Source organism: Trifolium pratense, linkage group LG4, assembly GCF_020283565.1.
Source record: "Trifolium pratense cultivar HEN17-A07 linkage group LG4, ARS_RC_1.1, whole genome shotgun sequence".
NCBI lineage: Eukaryota > Viridiplantae > Streptophyta > Magnoliopsida > Fabales > Fabaceae > Trifolium > Trifolium pratense.
In genome coordinates, this window is record NC_060062.1 from 47719873 (window position 1) to 47726302 (window position 6430).

Here is a 6430-nt window from a genome sequence, read left to right on the forward strand (position 1 = left end):
TCCAGAACCGAGTTATGTGTATTATGTTGTATTTGATCTTCAGAAAAATGCAAAGTTAATGAGTGCTAATTCTAACATATTCTGCTCCTTAGTATTTTAAAAAGTACAAACTAAACTTTTTGTAGTTAATCGACCGACTAGATAGCTAATTCGTAGATTATGGGTGTCTCTGCTAACTACTGTTTTTTGCATTGATCTTTTTTATAAATTATAAATGAAACTCATCAAAAGTTAAAATGGTTAGTCGGTTTTTAGTTCGGATATTGAGCTTTAAAAAAAAAAAAAAACTTATTTTGCACATTTCAAACGTTAGGATCAACATTCACTTTTTTTTTTGAAATATTGAGCTAGTAAAGTTATTCAAAACTTCAGTTTGCCATGTTCACTAAACTTGATTACTTATATTCTTTTTAAAATTCATGATGAATAAATGAAAGGTATTCGCTCCTTCTGTTCTATAATAATTGTCATATTTGTATCATAAATTTATCTCAGTAACTTAGAACATCTTTAATGGTGATACCACTTTGAGTATCATATTATACTAATAAGTGATCTCTACAATGTTATGTAATATTTATGCAACCCATGCATATTTTGCTCAAATGGTGATATCATTTTGCGTATCATACATTATTAACAAGTGGTTCATATTATATTTATTTTTTAATTTAAATTGATGGTATTAAATTGATATATGGTACTCTATCATCAATTTTGATATCATCTATGTCATGTAATGGAACTTTAATTTAAAAAAAATTAAGGTACGGATCATTAGTAGGCATGGCAATCAGGCCTGGCCGTGAGGGTAGACAATTTGAACTTATAAAAAAATAATTTATATGCAAAAACTTATTTATTTGGATAAACTTTTTTTGCATTAGCTAAAAAATAAACAATCTAAACGGACCCATGGTAACAAACAGAACATGTGTAAACTATAATGAGAATATGAATATTTTGTATGTTAATAACAACAATGATCATTATTTTTTGTCAAAAAAAAATGATTATTTTGTAGGTTATTAATGTTATTTACAATTTAAATGACGATTACTCTTTTTATTACCATGATATTGGTACGAAGTTTTTACCGCTGTTAGCGATGACTAATCTCTTTCGGGGAACTTGTGGGGCACACAAGGTGGGTTCTCCCACCAAACAACCTTCTCCACGTAAATCTCCTGAACCAATCTCTGAACACAAATCTCCTAAACCCACAACTGAACTCAAATCTCCTGAACCATCACCTGAACACATATATCCTGAATCAACATCTGACATCTCTTCCTCTGAATCAACTCCTGAGCCTAATCCTAATCCACGCATTCATACTTGTGCTCCTACCCCTTCAGAAGCAGAAGTTGTCATCATTGACAACCCTGTTAATGAACCAACAAAACTCTCTACCACTCCCAATCTCTCACCCTCATCCTCTGACTCTTTTGGTAACCTTTCCAATCAGCTGTATGATTATTTACTTAGGTTATCCCATATTCAGGACAGGTTTTTGGCGTGTCCCTCTGATGTGGATTTGGAGGTGTCATTTATTAAGGCTAAAATCTGCAATGCTCTGGATGCAATGGGTGATGAAATCAAGACTGTGATTGGTCAACGAGATTTGGATTTGGTACATCTGCTGAAGGACAGCTTAGCAAGAGCTAGTTTGAAACGACTGACTGGGTTTAACCATGAAGAGCATGAGCGTGCTAAGCTTGCTGCTATTGCTGCTACTGCAAGGCATATGTCTGTTTTTAAGGAATGCTGGGTGGATTCTAAGCTTTTCAAGAGCCTTGAAGATCAAAGGATTGAGAATGAACGTCTGGCTGAAGCTGCTGCAAGACTTGCTGAAGAAATCTCTGAGATGAACCAAGAAGATGCTCCAAATGCTGATATTCTGATGATTGATTATCCAAAGGAAGGCGAACCCTCCTCTGATAAAGGCAAGGCACCTTTGGTTGAAGATCAAGCACCTGTGGTTGTAGATCAGCTGCAGATTTTTCAAGAAGCTCTGAGGGAACAACAAGAAGGTTTGGAAAGGCAAAGGACAGCTCACCTCAATTTGGAATCTAAAGTGGATGGTCTAGTTTCCAACGTGGGATCTCTGAATGACAAATTTGACCAGCTCTTAGCCTTTCTCAAGAAACCTTAGGACTCTTTGCACTTTATGTCTTTCATGATATTTATCTTCTGAACTTGATATTCATATTTTCTTTACTTTATTTTTATATTGTCTGAACAATTTTATTTTGGATTTTAACTTAGTTATGTGGTTTGTTATTTTTTTTGTGCTAATTTTCTTTGATAAACAAGAACATAAGAACACAAGATGAATTTAAAAGAAAATTTTTATTAATGATCTAACAATGTTGAGTACATTGGTAAAAAGAAAAAGACAACCTAATCCTAGTCAGATGGATAATACTCAGAAGAAATCTCAGATTTCTCCTCAGCATCCTCTGATGAAATTTCTATGGAATCTGGGTTCTGCTCTTCTTCTTCTTCTTCTTGTTCTTCTTCTGGAACATAGCCAGCCAAGAACTCAACATAGTCAGCATCATCTTCATTTTCTTCAGCTTCAGAATCTGATGAAATGATTATAATCTCAGCATCTTGTGGTTTCTTGTCGTCTTCTTTATCTTTCTCATCTTTTTCGCGTTTTTCTTCTTCCTTCTTTCTCCGAAACTCTGCAATACGTGAACTAAATCTTCTCATTCTTCTTGATCTTTCTTGATATACTCGTTTATTATTGTTTTTATGTGAAGAATGCATGTTAACTCGTTCACCTTTTATAAACTTTTTAGCGCGTGGTTCTTTTTGGTTTTTGAAATAAATTCACCTTTGTAACAACCACTCTTCTTCTTTCACTGTCTTGGTTATCTAAATTTTTTTTTACTTTTTGATAATGACAAAAGGGGGAGTAGTTACGCATTAATTGATAAGTGATAAGTTTGAAAGCTGAAACCACGCTCTCGCTTTTATCCGTTAAATTAAAAGCTGTTACTTTTAAGTTGTTTTACGTATTTCGATATGGAGACTAAGTAAATTGAAACTGAAATAAATTTCATAAGTAAGGATAAGTTAAGAGTGCAATTTTAACTTAGCCTTATGAGACTTAGGGGGAGAGCTTGCAAACCTCTCACTCTGAAGAAAGATATGAAATTTATTTTATTTCAAATTATCTTAATCTTATACTAAATTAAAATATCATGGATAAAACTTAAAGCTTAGGCTTTAAGGAGTATCAATCTTAGGGGGAGCTTGCAAACCTCACAAACCTAAGAGAAACATGATAAGTTAATTTAACAACAATTGTCAATTAATACTTATGTTTGTCATCATCAAAAAGGGGGAGATTGTTGGAACAAAATTGATTTAAAAATATTTGCCCCTAAATCTATTAAGGTTTTGATGATAACAAAGTATTAATAAACAATTGGAAGGACTAAAAATTTAATTTAAGTGTGCAGGACTTAGATTCAATTAAGCTCTGATTAATGATCAGAAGATAAGGACTTCAGAAGTTTGTAAGCGCTCAGAAGATCGTGAGACTCAAAAGTTGTAAACTTCAGACGATGAAGTCTTCAGAACTTCTTAAGGTCTTAGCTTCATCAAACTCTGATGATCTTTGATCGTGTGTGTTGGGTTTTTGTATATTGGCTACATTTTGCAAAAACATATTTTAGCCAAGTGTTGAGACAAGTGTGTTGTGACAAATGTTGTTACACTTTGGAACAACACCTGACTCTGTTCTGCGCGCGCCAGCTGGATGTTATTATTTTCTACTCAATCTTTTGAAGATCTGTTTGAAGAATTATTTCAAGGTTTCTTACAGAGGAAGGCGCACGTGTTTAATGTGTTTCATGAGGCAGCCAAACCCTAGTTTTATTTTCCAAAAGAATTATATTTTTGGAAAATATATTTTTGCGGTTTCAAAAATATGACTATTATTTTCAGAAATATATCACAGCTGCCGTAATTCTAGAAGCCCTAATTTTGTCTTGAAGCCCAAGTCATTCAACTACTATAAATACGAAGGCAAGCATACGGTTTCAAGCATCTAAAATCGAGTCTTACAAAGCGTGAGTTTTTAGGGATTTTAGAGTGTTAATTGTGAGCCTTTCTTGTGTCTCATTGATGCAAGCTTAGGACCTGAGTGTTTATTGAGTTGTAAGTGTGAACTTCTCCTAAGCTTTGAAGTACGGAGATTGTTCTATTGTGTTGTGTGGTTTACTCGCAAGCTTTTAAGCAAGAGTGAATCCTAGTTTCTTAGGAGTGTGTCTCCACCTGTTGTGATTGTTGAATTGAATAGCAGCGCTGTCTGTGTTGCTAAGGTGGGAATTGGGACGGGGTCTCATATCTAGGAGTTCCTAGGTAGAAGGGTCATTGAGTAGTGATTAAGTGAGAAGTTGTAAACGGGTGAGTTTAGCTTCGAAGTAATACTGCTGATAGTGGACTTCATTCCTGGATTGGTATCCCCCAGAGTAGGCTTTAGGCTGAACTGGGTTAACAACTCTCGTGTGTTATTTACTTTACTGTTTGTATTGTTTTATGTTATTTGCTCTGTTTATAGACAAGTGTTGGCGCACCAGTAACAACATCTGTCTACAACAGACAAGTGTTGCTACACCTTGAGCAACACCTGTCCACTGTGTGCCAGGAATTTCAATTGGCATCAGAGCAGGCACCCTGTTCTGAATTTTAGGGTGAGCTCCAGGGAAACTTTTTCTGGCAAGGATGGACAAAGAAGGAGGGTTTGTTACCAGACCACCTCTTCTGGTTGGTGCTTCAAACTATGACTATTGGAAGTCCCGCATGATGGCCTTTCTAAAACAAATTGATAGCAAGACATGGAAGGCAGTGCTGAGAGGGTGGACTCCACCTGTGAAGATGGACAAAGATGGTAAACCAACTCTTGAGTTGAAATCTGCTGAAGAATGGTCCAAAGAAGAGGATGAGCTTGCTCTTGCAAACTCAAAAGCATTATATGCACTATATAATGGTGTTGACAAACACATATTCAGACTCATCAAAAAGTGTGTCTCTGCTAAGGAAGCTTGGACAATTCTTGAGACTGTTCATGAAGGTACCTCTAAAGTGAAGCTGTCAAAGCTACAACTCCTAACAACTAAGTTTGAGAATCTAAGAATGAATGATGATGAAACCATTCAGGATTTTCACATGACCATACTTGATTTTGACAATCAATTTGATGCCTTGGGTGAAAAGATACCTGAAGAAAAGCTGGTAAGAAAAATGCTTAGGTCTTTACCTAAGAAGTTTGACATGAAAGTCACAGCTATAGAAGAAGCAAAGGATATCACAGATATGAAGCTAGATGAACTAGTTGGTTCACTACAAACCTATGAGGTAGCTACAAATGAAAAGATGCATAAGAAAAACAAGAGCATTGCCTTTGTCTCGAATGCTGAGGAAGAAGATCAACAGAGTGACACGGAGTCTGAGAATAGCATCTCTGATGCAATGGTTCTTCTAGGAAAACAATTTAATAAGGTGCTAAAAATAATGGACAAACGTCCAAAGACAAGTGCAGCTGACATTGGTCGCAACACTTACAGGAATTTCAGAAAACCTGTAACAGATGAGAAATCAGCTCCAAATAAAGGTGTTCAATGCCATGAATGTGAAGGGTATGGACACATTAGAACTGAATGTGCAACCTTCTTGAAGAAACAGTAAAAGGGGTTAACTGTTTCATGGTCAGATGAGGATTCTGAAGGAGAAACTGATACTGCAAAGTCTATTCATGCACTGACAGGTGTATGCACATCTGACACTGAATCATGTGATGAAGAGCTGACCTTTGATGAACTTGCTGAATCATACAAGGAGCTGTGTCTAAGGAGTGAAGAAGTCTGCAGAATCTCAGAAAAACAAAAGGAGACAATCTCAAAGTTGCAAACTGAAAGAATTGTCAATCTAACAAAAATCTCTGAGATTGGTGTTAAGTGTGAAGAAGGGTTGAAAACAATTGAGGAGCAGAAGGCAATCATCGCCAATCTGGAAACAGATAAGCTTGAGCAACTAGCAGAAATATCTAAGCTGAATGAAGAGGTAACTGAATTGAACTCTCATCTTGAGAATCTAAAGAAGCATGTTGTTATGTTATTTAAAGGAACTGACCTAGATGAAATCCTAGAAAAACTACCTACCCCTAGTAGAGCCAAAACAGGCATTGGGTATGAGTATAAAAGCGTTAATAGAATTAAGGATTACAACAAAGATGGAAAATATATGCCTGAGATAAGTAAGCAACCCTCTCCAACAATGTATGGAAAAATGTCACCGCACTTGTCCACCGGACATCATACTACACACAGACAAGTGTTACCACATATGGCTCCACATCGTCAAAGAAGGCAGAATCCTAGATTTATACCAAGGCATAAAAGCAAATATCGTTCAT